Consider the following 14,755-nt stretch of genomic DNA (forward strand, 5'->3'; position numbering starts at 1 on the left):
TAAGCACTAGGGAGAGGGTAAGGGTTAGGCACTAGGGGGAGGGTTAGGGTAAGGCTGTGGCAGTGGAGAGATAAGGCTAGGCACTAGAGGAAGGGTTAGGGTTAGGCTTTGGCAGCGGAGGGATAGGGTTAGGCACTAGTGGCAGGGTTAGTGTTAGGCACTAGGGGGAGGGTTAAGGTTAGACACTAGTGGGAGGGTTAGGCTGTGGCAGCGGAGGGATAAGGTTAGGCACTAGTGGCAGGGTTAGTGCTAGGCACTGGGGGGAGGGATAGGGTTAGGCACTAGTGGTAGGGTTAGTGTTAGGCACTAGGGGGAGGGTTAAGGTTAGGCACTAGGGGGAGGGTTAAGGTTAGGCTGTGGCAGCAGAGATAAAATGTTAAGCACTAGTGAGAGGGTTAGGGTTAGGCACTAGTGGGAGGGTTAGGCTGTGGCAGTGGAGAGATAGGGTTAGGCACTAGTGGGAGGGTTAGGCACTAGAGGAAGGGTTAGGCTGTGGCAGTGGAGGGATAAGGTTAGGCACTAGTGAGAGGGATAGGGTTAGGCACTAGTGGGAGGGTTAGGCTGTGGCAGTGGAGAGATAGGGTTAGGCACTAGTGGGAGGGTTAGGGTTAGGCACTAGAGGAAGGGTTAGGCTGTGGCAGTGGAGGGATAAGGTTAGGCACTAGTGGCAGGGTTAGTGTTAGGCACTAGTGGGAGGGTTAGGGTTAGGCACTAGATGAAGGGTTAGGCTTTGGCAGCGGAGGGATAGGGTTAGGCACTAGTGGCAGGGTTAGTGTTAGGCACTAGGGGAGGGTTAGGGTAAGGCTGTGGCAGTGGAGGGATAAGGTTAGGCACTAGTGGCAGGGTTAGTGTTAGGCACTAGGGGGAGGGTTAGGGTAAGGCTGTGGCAGTGGAGGGAAAAGGTTAGGCACTGGTGGCAGGGTTAGTGTTAGGCACTAGTGGGAGGGTTAGGCTGTGGCAGCGGAGGGATAGGGTTAGGCACTAGTGGCAGGGTTAGTGTTAGGCACTAGGGGGAGGGTTAGGGTTAGGCTGTGGCAGTGAAGGGATAAGGTTAGGCACTAGTGGCAGGGTTAGTGTTAGGCACTAGTGGGAGGGTTAGGGTAAGGCTGTGGCAGTGGAGCTATAAGGTTAGGCACTAGTGGCAGGGTTAGTGTTAGGCACTAGGGGGAGGGTTAGGGTAAGACTGGCAGTGGAGGGATAAGGTTAGGCACTAGTGGGAGGGTTAGGCTGTGGCAGCGGAGGGATAGGGTTAGGCACTAGTGGCAGGGTTAGTGTTAGGCACTGGGGGAGGGTTAAGGTTAGGCACTAGTCGGAGGGTTAGGCTGTGGCAGAGGCGGTATAGGGTTAGACACTAGTGGCAGGGTTAGTGTTAGGCACTGGGGGGAGGGTTAGTGTTTGGCACTAGTGGCAGGGTTAGTGTTAGGCACCCGGGGGAGGGTTATGGTTAGGCACTAGGGGGAGGGTTAAGGTTAGGCTGTGGCAGCAGAGAGATAAGGTTAAGCACTAGTGAGAGGGTTAGGCTGTGGCAGTGGAGAGATAGGGTTAGGCACTAGTGGGAGGGTTAGGGTTAGGCACTAGAGGAAGGGTTAGGCTGTGGCAGTGGAGGGATAAGGTTAGGCACTAGTGGCAGGGTTAGTGTTAGGCACTAGTGGGAGGGTTAGGGTAAGGCTGTGGCAGTGGAGGGATAAGGTTAGGCACTAGTGGGAGGGTTAGGCTGTGGCAGCGGAGGGATAGGGTTAGGCACTAGTGGCAGGGTTAGTGTTAGGCACTGGGGGGAGGGTTAAGGTTAGGCACTAGTGGGAGGGTTAGGCTGTGGCAGCGGAGGGATAGGGTTAGGCACTAGTGGCAGGGTTAGTGTTAGGCACTAGGGGGAGGGTTAGGGTAAGGCTGTGGCAGCGGAGGGATATGGTTAGGCACTAGTGGCAGGGTTAGTGTTAGGCACTAGTGGGAGGGTTATGGTAAGGCTGTGGCAGTGGAGGGATAAGGTTAGGCACTAGTGGCAGGGTTAGGCTGTGGCAGCGGAGGGATAGGGTTAGGCACTAGTGGCAGGGTTAGTGTTAGGCACTAGGGGGAGGGTTAGGGTTAGGCTGTGGCAGTGGACGGATAAGGTTAGGCACTAGTGGGAGGATTAGGCTGTGGCAGCGGAGGAATAAGGTTAGGCACTAGTGGGAGGGTTAGGGTTAGGCACTAGAGGAAGGGTTAGGGTTAGGCTGTGGCAGCAGAGGATTAGGGTTAAGTTATGGGAGGGGAAGTTAGGGTTAGGCAATAGGGGGTGGATTAGGGTTAGGTTTAGTTATATTTACCGCTGAAAGCCAGACAGAATCAGCTAGAAGTCACTCTGACTTCACCGCTGGACCCAGAAGACATACCTGGAGTTGACAGACCTGCCATAACCTGTAGCCTAACCCTAACCCTCCGCTGCCAGTCTGTGCATAATGTCAACATTTCAGATGCCAACAGTGTGATCATGTTGACTTTGTAAACAATCATACTGTACCGACATGTTCATTGCCAACACTTGTAAATGTCTACATTATAACCACATCCCCAATTGCTGGAAATAAATGTTACTGAGGTTAAAAATGCTCTAGGAACAAAAAAAAGGCCCAAATTATGTGATTTTTGCTTTTTTTTAAAATACATTTTTGGAGAGAAAAAAACAAAAACAAAACCAGTCATGGCCGAAATCCAAAACCAAATTCAAAAACCAAAACTGGATGATAGACCAGAACCAAAACCAGTAAAAATGGTCCGGCGCACATCTTTATAAATATATAACCTTAGCAGATTGTACAACATGTGTTGCGTTTGTCCACAATATTTTCCTGCACATGAGTTCTTATCAATACCTTAACACTTTATCTTGTCTGGATGTTGACTTTTCTTTCTGTGGTTTAAAGTTTCATGGACACAATGTTTATATATTAGAATTTGCCGACCACACAAAATGCTATCAACAAGATCCCTCTCGAGGAAGATTGTGTCAGGCTTTCTCTACATGACAGAGCTGTGTCTTTGAAGGGGATACATATGCTGACCTTCAATTAGGCTGCGGGTTAAAACAATGCGTAAAAATCAATAGCTAATTTTCTCGCTTTTTTGTGCTCAGATTTTGATGTTTGCTAAGATAAAAATGACAATACCAGAAGAGGGAATATCTAGTGAACATTCATTGATGTTTCCCAGTCTCGGAGGTCAACTGTTGGAATAATCTTACATGACTACAGGCGGTTCTCTAGCTTATAAATACAGCAGTAAAAGTCACTCTCAGTTAAAGAACTCTAAAGTCGGGTTCCTTCCTCCTAGACTAAGCAGAAGGACTTTTCATGAAGATATATACAGATAGCAGGAAGGGGGGTAATTATATAACAGTGGAGGAATGAGAAAATAGTCTTAAAAACTTCTTCAACAACTATACACATTTTTACCATATTGTATTCAAAAGTTTTTTCTAGGCTGTAAAAGTATATTTTTTAGAGACTGCAGACAATATTTAAATATAAATATATATACGGTGTATATATATATATATATATATATATATATATATATATATAAATATATAGGTGTAAGCTACCCTACGCCTATTTTTTTAGAATGTATTGTCTTAAGAGAGGCCGACATTTCTGAAGAAATGGTGATATAACAACATAAGGAAAAGATTCTGCCCATGAAGGAGATCAGCCAGGGGTCCACTGCTGTACTCTTTATCACCAGCAGCTCCGTCTTCCAGCAGTCTGAGGGTCCTCGTAGAATCCTCAAGCCTGGTAGGCGGGATGTCTTCGGTGGTGCCTGCGCTTCTCCTCAGTGGCTGGCACTGCTCCTCCTCTTCTTCTCATCATCAGGATGGGTGTGTGTGTGGGGGGGGGGTCTTCTGGTCCCAGCTCTGCTTCAATCCCCAAGCAGTGACTCCCCCAGTTGTTCCGCACAGACGGACAGTAACCCAGGCAGCCGTCACTCCCTCATAGGAGACCTCTTCCCCATGATGTTCAGTCCGCAGCTCCTGATCCTCCTGTCTGGTGGCGGAGCTGCCAGTTCTGGACACTCATTCCTGGGCTCAAGCTGTTGGCAGGTTTTCCCCAGGGAACAGCCTCGTTCAGAGCTACAGGCAGTCTTTTATGGGTCCCGACTGTCTCCAGGGCTGGGCCTGGGCTCGCTCAAGGTGACTGCCTGTCGGGCACCCAGAAACAGGCCACCCCCTGGTCACTCCACCCTGCGACCCGAGGACCCAATAGACTGCCAGGGATTTTCCCGAGTTAGAGCTGTTGCTGGCCGGGAGAGAAACAATTCTTAGCAGTGGCACCAACACTCCCCAGTCAGGGGACAGGGGTCAACAAAAGTACATCTCTATCCAGATATAGGGCTCTGGTGGGGCTGGTATACAATCAGCATGCTGCATCGCAGCAAAGATGAGCATGGTATATATATATATTCATATTATTGCAGAGACTATAGATACAACATAACAATTTTAGTATATAGTAGGTTTTCCTGTACTGTATATACTTATGGGTCTATGGAATAAGCCTTGCAGAGAGATAAAGTGGATTGAGATAAAGTACCAGCCTATCAGCTCCTAACTGTCATGTTACAAAGCTGTGTTTGAAAAATGACCCAATTGAATTTGGATTAGATTGATCTGTACTTGATCACTCCTCAAAGTTCCCCTGCCCCTTAATCTGGTCAATCTCATTGGTGCACGTAGAGCTAATTGTAATACAGTTACAGACTCAATTGAGTGTGGAGACTCTGAATGTGGAGACTCTGAGCCTAGCAGAACATATGTTTCCAGAGATTCAGGTCTACACTGTAGAGCCCAATGACTTGAGTTTATAATTTAATGCAATAGGTATTACTTTTGTAAGTTTTCCTCTTCTAAAGGCCAGGCTGGTGAATCTTGAAACCTGGAGCAGCCCCTTTGTTCATCCATCCAGCCTCTATTATACACCTCTTGGGCTCACCGATCAGTTTGCATGGAGAGGTCTGGTGATGAGCAGGTCCTACATTCCAACTCTGCCCGGAGAGACTCGGGGCTTAAATCATGTTTGTATGCAAAGCCGAGGTACACACAACTGAGCAATTACAGGCAGACAGTGCATACACTGCACTCACACTGTGCACGCACCAAGGTACTCTTGCGATGCTGCTTGCAGTAAAAATATAAAAGCAGAGTGATTGATAGGAAGGGACCATTTGGGGGAGGTAACAGGTAATGGTGAGAAAAATGTAGGCATGTCGCGGCTGTTATCTAAGTGGCGTATCTTCCTTCAGCTGCGATCATGTACTTAGAGAAACATGGTGCCAGCGTCGCTACTGCTGCGGCCAGTCTACGTGACCATAGACTCGCTCTGGGAGTCGATGTTCCCCGTTACTGCATTGATTATGAGTATGCAGTTGCTGAGAACTGTGTGATGGCTCCGGTGGGCATCTACTATGTATTCTTTTCTGGGCAGCAGCTTCACTTGCATGACTTTCAAGTCTGCATCCTGAAAACTCCCAGCTGTGTATACATATGTGTATAAACATGAATTAGGCCCTCTTTTGATGTATTTTTGCTGCTGTTCAGTCACGCTGCATCCCAGACAGGTGTCCTGACGCTGCTTCAACTGCTCCCTACAGGTACTGTGCCCCTCAGAAACTGCTCGGCTCCACCTTCAGCTTGACAGTGCCCGCTGCTGCAAGTGCCGGAACACACTAGGTCAGACTGTCAGGAAGCTCTGCTGCTGGGGGCCTGATAGTGCTGCTGCTTCATTGCCTGTCCACTGATCTCTTCAGGGACCCAAGTAACAAACGTTGCACTGGTCTGCTCCCTCAGATTGCCGACTGATCCACCTCAGACCATTGCGCTGCTCCAACTGCCACCAACGGTCAGTGGGGACACACTTTCAAAGGGTATCACATTAGGAATAGAGGGTTGAGTACTCACAGGAAAGCAGCTGCTTGGACCTGGAAGAAGACGGTGAAGCCGGTTCTTCCACCAGGAGATGGTAAGACACTACTAGACCACCAGGGATGGTTTTCAATTTCAGCAGTTCATCGTATTGTCTTATCTGTGTATACAGTACATCATACTAAGCATGTCAACAGTTCAGCCATGTCGACCATCTTATCTCGACCTGATGCATGTCAACAAGATAAATATCGAGCAATCATACCACGCCTTCGGTCAGTCACTGCCCTCTGTAATACCGTAACTCTACATCAAAGAGATAATCAAATTGATGGGTTGCTGTGAGTTTGAATTCTACTCTCAGGCTTCACGTCAGTTCAAAGAACAAATGTATTTAATTCTGTGTTTTATCACTGTGTACATTGTGCACCAAGAGAGTGAAAGACGGCTGAAGCATCTTCTCAGACTACTCCGCTACACATTGGCGGCAATGGTGCACTCAGTATGAACGGGTAAAATGTATGGAAACCCACATGTATAATCTTATCTAAAGTGAGGGCATGCAGAATATATTACTTACACCTACTAAAATAGCAAACATAAAAAAGAAGAAAAAATGGCTATGTGGTTTTGTTAAGGACATGTCCATATCACAGTGGACTTTAGTGCCAGGTCACCTCCAATTCCCCCTCCCCTACTCCTAAAGCACAATGAATTAGCTTACACTCAGGAGGCACCTACCCTTTCCAAGCAACTGGAATCCCTCCCGCCCTGCATTTCTCTATGTAATGATTATATACATACTGTGTTTTAGTATTGTATTTATCACATTCAGCTACAGAGCATTCATATAGTACATGATGCTTTGCATAAAAGTAAATGCCAGAAGGTCCTGTACAGGTGACTAGAATGTTGTGTTGTCTTCTGCAGGTACACGCCAAATTGCCTGTCTCTTAGAACCTTTGGTGCACCAGTCTTTTCAAGAAATTTTGGACTGATTTGAAGTAGAGATGTGCGGTTTCCAGAAATCCGAATCCATCCAAACTTTGTGTATCCGAACCAAACAAAAGCCCCGTCCGGATCTCCTGTGGAGATCTGATCCGAAAAGAGTCCCGGTTCAGATCTTACCACAGCTCAAAATTCACATTTCAAATTTGAATTTCAGGTTTTGGATTGCATTAAATTACATGATTTTTGAGGTTTTTATCAATTTTTTTATGATTATAGATTTATTTATCGTTTTTTAACCGAACCAAATATCGAAACCGAACCAAAACTCTTGAAGGTGGTTTGGCCAAAACCGAAACCAAAAAACATGATGATGAATTAGAACCAAACTATTGCGGGTCTGTGTACATCTCTAATTAGAAGCAACTTATTTACTGTAGCTACCCTTCCTCCTTTTGTTGCTCATTAGTAAATGCCAGACTAGACAATGACTACAGGGGATGCGTTAGGCACCCCGTCAGTCTGTATGCCGGTGGTCATGTGACCGACGCTGGAATCCAAATATCACTGATGACACCTGCGCTAGAACACTGACCACCGAAATTCAGAAGGTGAGTATCGAGGTTAGGGTTAGGGTTCGGGGGGAGGTAGGCACTGAGGGGGGTTAGAGTTAGGCATTAGGCGGTCGGTTAGCCATAGCCGCTCCCTCCCCCCGAAGGTTAATCCTAGCCACCACCACCCCATGGAATAGCCCTAGCCACCATCCCCCAAGGGTTAGGGTTATGGTAGTGGGCAGGAGAGGAGTAAAATACCTCTATCCGGTGTCGGGATCCTCATTGACCGTCGGCATCTCGACAGCTGGTATTACATACCCAACTTGACTACAGTCAAATGCACAAGACCTTAGGGTAAGCAAGTATTGGGGAAGGTGTCCAGTTCCAAGGGACTCTTGCGGCCATGACACAGGTTTTACTGGCAGCGGGAAGCAGGTAGGGTTACACAAAGCACTGGTATTTTCCTCCATCATATTTATTTATAAGTCCCAATGTCAGGGCCAGTGCAAGGTCTCTCTGCACCCTAGGCAAAGTTTCAGCCTAGAGCCACCCTAACCTGCAACAACCCCCCCCCCTCTCCCCCCTCACCACCTTCCGGAGGTATCATTATACGTAGACAGAGAAAAGAGATGACACTCAAGGACTTTTAAAATGAAAATATATATTGTATTATGTGTAAATTGTAAGTGACATGTTAGGAGTCGAATAGGACACTGAGGTCAGTATCACTTTTATGCTGGGTGATATACATCTGGTGGGGATATTTAATTGTGTGTGCATACATATATACGCACCTACATATATTTTTATGTTCCTGTGTTTTCTCTAATGTGGTGTGCAAACCTCCCCCTCCCCAAACTTTCCCCCACCCACCATCTGTGGTCCCGCAGAAACTCCCATGGGTTACTTACCTTATGTTTTTTCCCCTCATCATTGGCATGGTTCCTCTTACAGTTGGCAGCAGCATTACAACGATGCTGCTAGGTGCAGACATGTAGTCATGTGCTGCTTGCTGCTGGAGAGCCGGGAACCAGCGGCCTCGAGGAGGTGCATCAGGGCTATGAGGAGCGATCATGGGGGTGCCCCTCAGGAGCCATAGTTACGTCATGCCTTCACATGACTTGAGGATACACGTGTCGGCACGGAGGAAGCGCTGAGGCACTATGCAGCGCAGCCTCATAGCGGCAGCTGTACCTGATTAGACATGCAGCCGCTGCCAGTGCAGTGTAAAAGGAGAATGTCTCATACAGAGACATCCTTCAATATATTGCTTGGGGAATTCAGTGGCGCCCTCCAAGGGCCGGCGCCCCTAGGCAGCCGCCTAAAGCTGCCTAATGGAAGAGCCGGCCCTGCCTAATGTGACTCTTGGCAGAGAGTGAATGTTTCAGGGGTGCAAGGAAAAGCATCTACAGGTACATGTGATACATTTTAGTACTGCACCATACACATGTTCTGGGTTGATAGGCACGTGCTATGACGCAGCAGGCACAGCTTCTCCGGAGTATTTGCCTACAATAGCTGCGATTAAGGGTTGATATCATATCTTTGCTGTTAATGCATTCAGGCACAAGGTGAGGTTTCTCGCCTTATTAAACATATGAATAGTTTAAACGCTGGGATATTTTTTTTTAATAGATATACACATGCATTTAGCAAGGTGACCCAGTCCTAGTTGCAATTAAATTTTAGCACATCATTTTATTATTTTCTAATGAGCACTGAACACAGTATTTGCTGTTGATACCCTGTGGAGTCGTAACTATATATAGCTCCCACTAAACCAGAAAAAAGGGTTTATTAAGGATTTGTTCTTAGAATATTTTTTTTTTCTCTAGTCCGTGATTAACATTTACAATTAAATGCACTATGTTCCAAGACAGATTGTTGCAGCACATTAAAACTACAGTGGATAGGGATGAAAGTAAGATTTTGACCTATAACAAAAAGCCAACATTTTTCTTTAGCTAGTCCTGTTATTTTGTAGGGTTACGTTGGATCATAATCAGTGATGTCATAAACTAATAGTCATTTGGGGATATAAAAACAATAATAATTCTAAAACAGACACTTTTTTTATTTGCAGTTTAATTGTTTTAAATACATAACAAATATGTTTGAGTCCCACAGTGTTGTACAGACCAGTCTTGCACTGCCACATCCTCAGGTAGCCTCCAGAAGAAGGAGTGACCCAAACCTGAGCCCTCTATACAAACCCTCTGTGTGTGACCGGACAGAAGACAGAGAGGAGAAAAGACCAGCAGCACCTGGAAACAGTTTGTACAGGAGATGGAGCGTTCATAGCCAAAGCGAGATCAACAATTGCCAGGAGGAGGCCAGTGACCCCGTCAGTACAGTACCTCATGGAGAACGAGCTTCCTGAGCACGGCAAAAGCACAGAAATGGGGGGGGGGAGCATAAGTCCCTGCCCGAGTCCTCTTACTTCTGCCCCCATCAAGAGCTTCTAAAGCATCAATCTCCAGCCCCTTTAGTCCAAAGGCCAGCCCCTAGCTCCCAATCCACATAACTGTACCCCACAGCCTTAGCTATCAGACCTCCGCCATCTGGTCCTAGTCCCCAGGCCAAGCCAAAGGTCCGAGCACTACGCTTTGGCAATCCAACTCTACCTCCTAGCCATTAGGCTACAACTGTAGGCCCAAGCCCCCGACCCGTTAGCTCCCAATGTGTTATAGTCTAGTGACTCAGGCAGTAGCAATGTATAGTATTTTGAATTGCATTGTGTCTGTGTATTGTATCACCATCATTAATGTGTGCTGGTAGTCTTGTCTGCTGTATTGTACTGTTTACTTCTGCAGTAACAGAAGTCAAGAATAGTCAGTTTAGTATAAGTTGTCTGGTTAGGTGAGTCCACCACACAATATCTAGGATAGGGCAGACAGCATAGTGGTTGGGTTGCAACTGTAGCGGAAGTCAGGGTGGGTTGCTTATTTTACCGGATTGAGGAGAGTTAGGAAGTAATATCTGTAGGGACATACAGGAGAATACAGGAGAATAATTATGAGATGACCCTGCAACTCAAGAAGACCTCTGGCCTTTGTTGAGTATAATGGTTTCCTTGTAAAGATAATTATATTCAAACCTACCAAAGTTCTTCCTTTATAGGACTGACTCTACTTTACAGCTTCCTGAAGGAATGACTCCAAGGTGCAGCTTCCTGAAGGAATGACTCCAAGGTGCAGCTTTCTGGAGGACTGACTCCAAAGTGCAGCTTCCTGGAGGACTGACTCCAAGGTGCAGCTTCCTTGAAGACTGACTCCACTTTACAGCTTACTGAAGGAGTGACTCCAAGGTGCAGCTTCCTGAATGACTGACTCCAAGGTGCAGCTTCCTGAATGACTGATTCCAAGGTGCAGCTTCCTGAATGACTGATTCCAAGGTGCAGCTTCCTGAAGGACTGACTCCATGGTGCAGCTTCCTGAAGGGCTGACTTCAAGGAGCAGCTTCCATGAGGACTGACTCCAAAGTACAGCTTACTAAAGAACTGACTACAAGGTGCAGCTTCCAGAAGGACTGACTCCAACGTGCAGCTTCCAAAAGGACTGACTCCAAGGTGGAGCTTTCTGAAGGACTGACCTCAAGGTGCAGCTTACAGAAGGACTGACTCGAAGGTGCAGCTTCCTGAAGGACTGACTCCAAGGTACAGCTTCCAGAAGGACTGACCTCAAGGTGCAGCTTCCAGAAGGACTGACTCCAAGGTGCAGCTTCCTAGAGGACTGACTCCAAGGTGCAGCTTCCTGAATCTGAGAGACAGACACACTGACAGTGCTGGAAGACAGGCTCACAGGTCAGACAGACAAACAGACAGTGGACATTTCCCTGTGGAGCAGACAACTGCATATTGCCCTCCTCCCTGAGCAGTGCGCTGGAGAGCTGGTTGTCTGATTTCTTTGTTGAACTATTTTTCCCTCTGCCTTGTTGCTGCTTGTGATGAATAATTTTTCTTTGTATAAATGTGTTTTGGTTTAAATAAGCCTTCAACGTTCATATAATCCATTTTTTAAGGCAAACTATGCATAACAACGTGCAGAGGATTGTATGAATGGCGCGTTTATTAGGGACGACCTATGTAAAATTATTTTGTACTGAAGCACAGCTGCGCTGATTGAGTTTTTTTGTTAGTCTGTGTTTGACATTTTTGGCAGTGACACCTTAACAAATGGCTCTTCTAAGCACTGCTTTACCTAAATGACTCATGCCATAAATACATTTTAATTCCTGGACTTGTGTAACTGGACAGTACGTGACAGCAATACACAACAAGCTGCACGCACGCTGCCACGGGAAAGCCAAGTTGCTGTAAGTCAGCTGGAATAGAAGTGAGAAAAACAATTCAGCCTGACAGCTGGATGCTGATTACTAAAAACCCTGTATGGGAATACATGTTAAATTGAGATTTACAATTGTTTTTGAGATACCTGTCAGGTAGGTCAGGGAAGGAAGCTAGATAGAGACAGTCAGGAGACAAGGAGAACCCGACACACTATTTGCAAGAAAGTTTCAATGGGTAAAGCATTACTGTAGATAAGACTACATGTTTTTTTTATACGTAACGTTTGATTTGTGCAGGAACATATTGTATCTGGGCTATATCTTTTTCAGTGATATTTGTTATTTCTCTTCCACAGGGATTAGTTTAGTGCAGTGTTCCATAAGAACATTTGGCCGCGCTTTCTCTATGTTATAGGGTGAGAACAACACAATTATTTTATCTAAGAATCTGTCTACAAATTAAAATCTTCAGTGCTAAGGACGAGTGGGACTTGGCAGCATGTTTACACACAAGCTTTTAATAGCATATGTAATAGACTTCATATTACACTACATTGTAATGCCTCCAGTTCATATTACGCCATACAGTGCCCCCAGCGCATATTTTGCCCATTTTTTGATCAAACATACCAGTAAGAGTTGATTTTGTAAGCTGCTGCTTAGTAATAAAAACACTAGCAATAATCAAACTAACAGCATTTGCTCAGTGGTCCCACTAAAGAGGAAATGATGTGGCTCCCAGGGACCCATCATTTAAAAAAGATTACTTCATGAATAACTGTAGTGCCCCCAATTCACATTATGCCACACTGTAGTGCCCCCAGTTCACATTATGAATCACTGTAGTCATTGTAGCCCTCCCAGTGCACACTATATCACCCTGTAGTGCCCCCAGTTCACATGATGCCACATTGTAGTGCTCCCAGTTCACGTTATGCCACACTGCAATACCACCAGTTCATATTATGCTACACTGCAGTGCTCCAAGGGCACATTATAAATAATTGTACTGCACCCAATACATTATGCCACACTGCAGTGCTCCATGGGGCACATTATAAATAATTGTACTGCCCCCAATTCACATTATGCCACACTGTAGTTCCTCAAATTCACATGCCACACTGGAGATCTCCCAGTTAACATGCCACAATGTAGTGCCCCGTTCACATTATGCCACACTGTAGTGCCCCAAGAGCACATTATGCCACACTGTAGTGCCCCAAGTGCACATTATGCTACACTGTAGTGCCCCAAGTGCACATTATGCTACACTGTAGTTCCTCAAATTCACATGCCACACTGGAGAACTCCCAGTTAGCATTATGCCACACTGTAGTGCCCCATTCACATTATGCCACATTGTAGTCCCCCAAGAGCACATTATGCCACACTGTAGTGCCCCAAGTGCACATTATGCCACACTGCTGTGCTCCAAGTGCAAATTAAGAATCATTATAATACCCCCAGTTCACATTATGCCACACTGTAGTGCACCAAGTGCACATTATGCCACACTGTAGTGCCCCAGCTCACATTATGTCACATTGTAATGACCCAAGTTCACACTATGCTGCACTGTAGTGCACCCGGTTCACACTGTAGTGCCCCAATCCACATTATGTCACACTTTAGTGCCCCCAGTTCACATTATGCCACACTGTAGTGCCCCCAGTTAACATTATGTCACAATGTAGTGCCCCAAGTGCACATTATGTCACACTGTAGTGCCCTCAGTTCACATTATTCCAAACTAGTGTCCCCAGTTCACATTATGCCACACTGTTGTGGCCCAAGTGCACATTATGCCACACTGTAGTGCCCACAGTTAACATTATGCCACACTGTAGTGACCCCATTCCCATTATGTCACACTGTAGCACATGTGCAGGTCTGCGGGAACATGGCACCCGTGCTGCGTTCCTGAGGACATCTATATTATGCATGCGCAAATCACCAGAAAATAGCTGTAACAGCAATTTGCGGAGTGATATTTGCTGCTCTGCAGCCAGCACCGGGCTGATGTAGAGGAGAGTATAATTAAATGGGTGAAGGGTGTGCGGTGTGTGGGGCCCCTGAACCCATTATAGATACTCCAGTGGTTATACTGTGCAGTGGGCCTAATTGAGATGTAGGCACAAAGCAACTATTGTTGTGCAAATCGGTTAACGTTTTCTTACTGCGCAATTGCCTGAGCCGCAGTACGCATGCGCAGCGAGTGAATTGCAATGGCGATTGCACCAAAGAATTGGTTGCACAATGTTTGACAGGTAGACAGCCTTTGGGGGTGGTAACGGGGGGTGGTCGCGTAAACGCAGATGTGTCATGGACATTCAGATTGCATTTTCCGGGTGTGTAGAAATTAGCAGTTGCGATCTTACTTGCTACTGGAGAGACCTCTGTGTCCCAGGAGAGCAGCTCAGCCTGTGCGTCTACAGAGGCACTCACACTCTGCCACATGACCCAATTTGCGACAACGGTAAATATGTATCAGCAATTATACACTGTCGGACGGAAATGATGTGACAGCAGTTGGCGTCCCTATGCTCAGCATAGCTTCTGCCAATATTAGCATATAATCACAATTGCATACGGCAAAATATAGCGACAGCAGCACCAAGAACAACCGCACCTGAATCAGGCCCAGTGTGATAAACTCTAACAGGAAACGTTATTTTTCTAGGACACATACAATAGGCTTTATCATAGAAAACACAGAAATGAGAATTGATTTGAAAGATGTCTATATACTACTGTACATCAAATATAAACATAGGATTGTCTTCCATCTACTCCGAGTCTCTTAGGGGGTCATTCCGACCCGATCGCTCGCTGCAGTTAGGGTCACTACTCTAGAGGACCTTGTGGCCTTTTGTGGGATCTACTTCACACTGTAAGTAATTACGGAAGATGATCAGACAACACAGGGAACCCCAAAGGAGTTTGTAACTAATCCTCACTATGCCTGGTGTCAGATCTCAGGAGACTACAGACGTAACAGCTATCAGGACACCAAGCAATATGCTTCAATACACAGTATTCCTGCCTCACCCTGTGTGTCACTGTCAGCACTTCC

At 46.3% G+C, this 14,755-nt stretch overlaps 1 long non-coding RNA gene across 2 annotated transcripts in view; it reads left to right on the forward strand.

Annotated features, from left to right (window-relative positions):
- The window catches only part of LOC134947981 (uncharacterized), an 83,012-nt gene extending 75,845 nt beyond the window's left edge, over positions 1 to 7,167 (forward strand). The window contains exons 4-5 of one of the 2 annotated variants that reach the window (XR_010182893.1): positions 5,620 to 5,987; positions 6,821 to 7,167. This is a non-coding gene — a long non-coding RNA (uncharacterized LOC134947981). The remainder of the gene's footprint in view (positions 1 to 5,619; positions 5,988 to 6,820) is intronic. The other variant, XR_010182892.1, reaches the window with a different exon arrangement.
- Positions 7,168 to 14,755: the final 7,588 nt, after the last annotated feature.

The sequence above is a fragment of the Pseudophryne corroboree genome, chromosome 8 (assembly GCF_028390025.1).
Source record: "Pseudophryne corroboree isolate aPseCor3 chromosome 8, aPseCor3.hap2, whole genome shotgun sequence".
Classification (NCBI taxonomy): Eukaryota; Metazoa; Chordata; class Amphibia; order Anura; family Myobatrachidae; genus Pseudophryne; species Pseudophryne corroboree.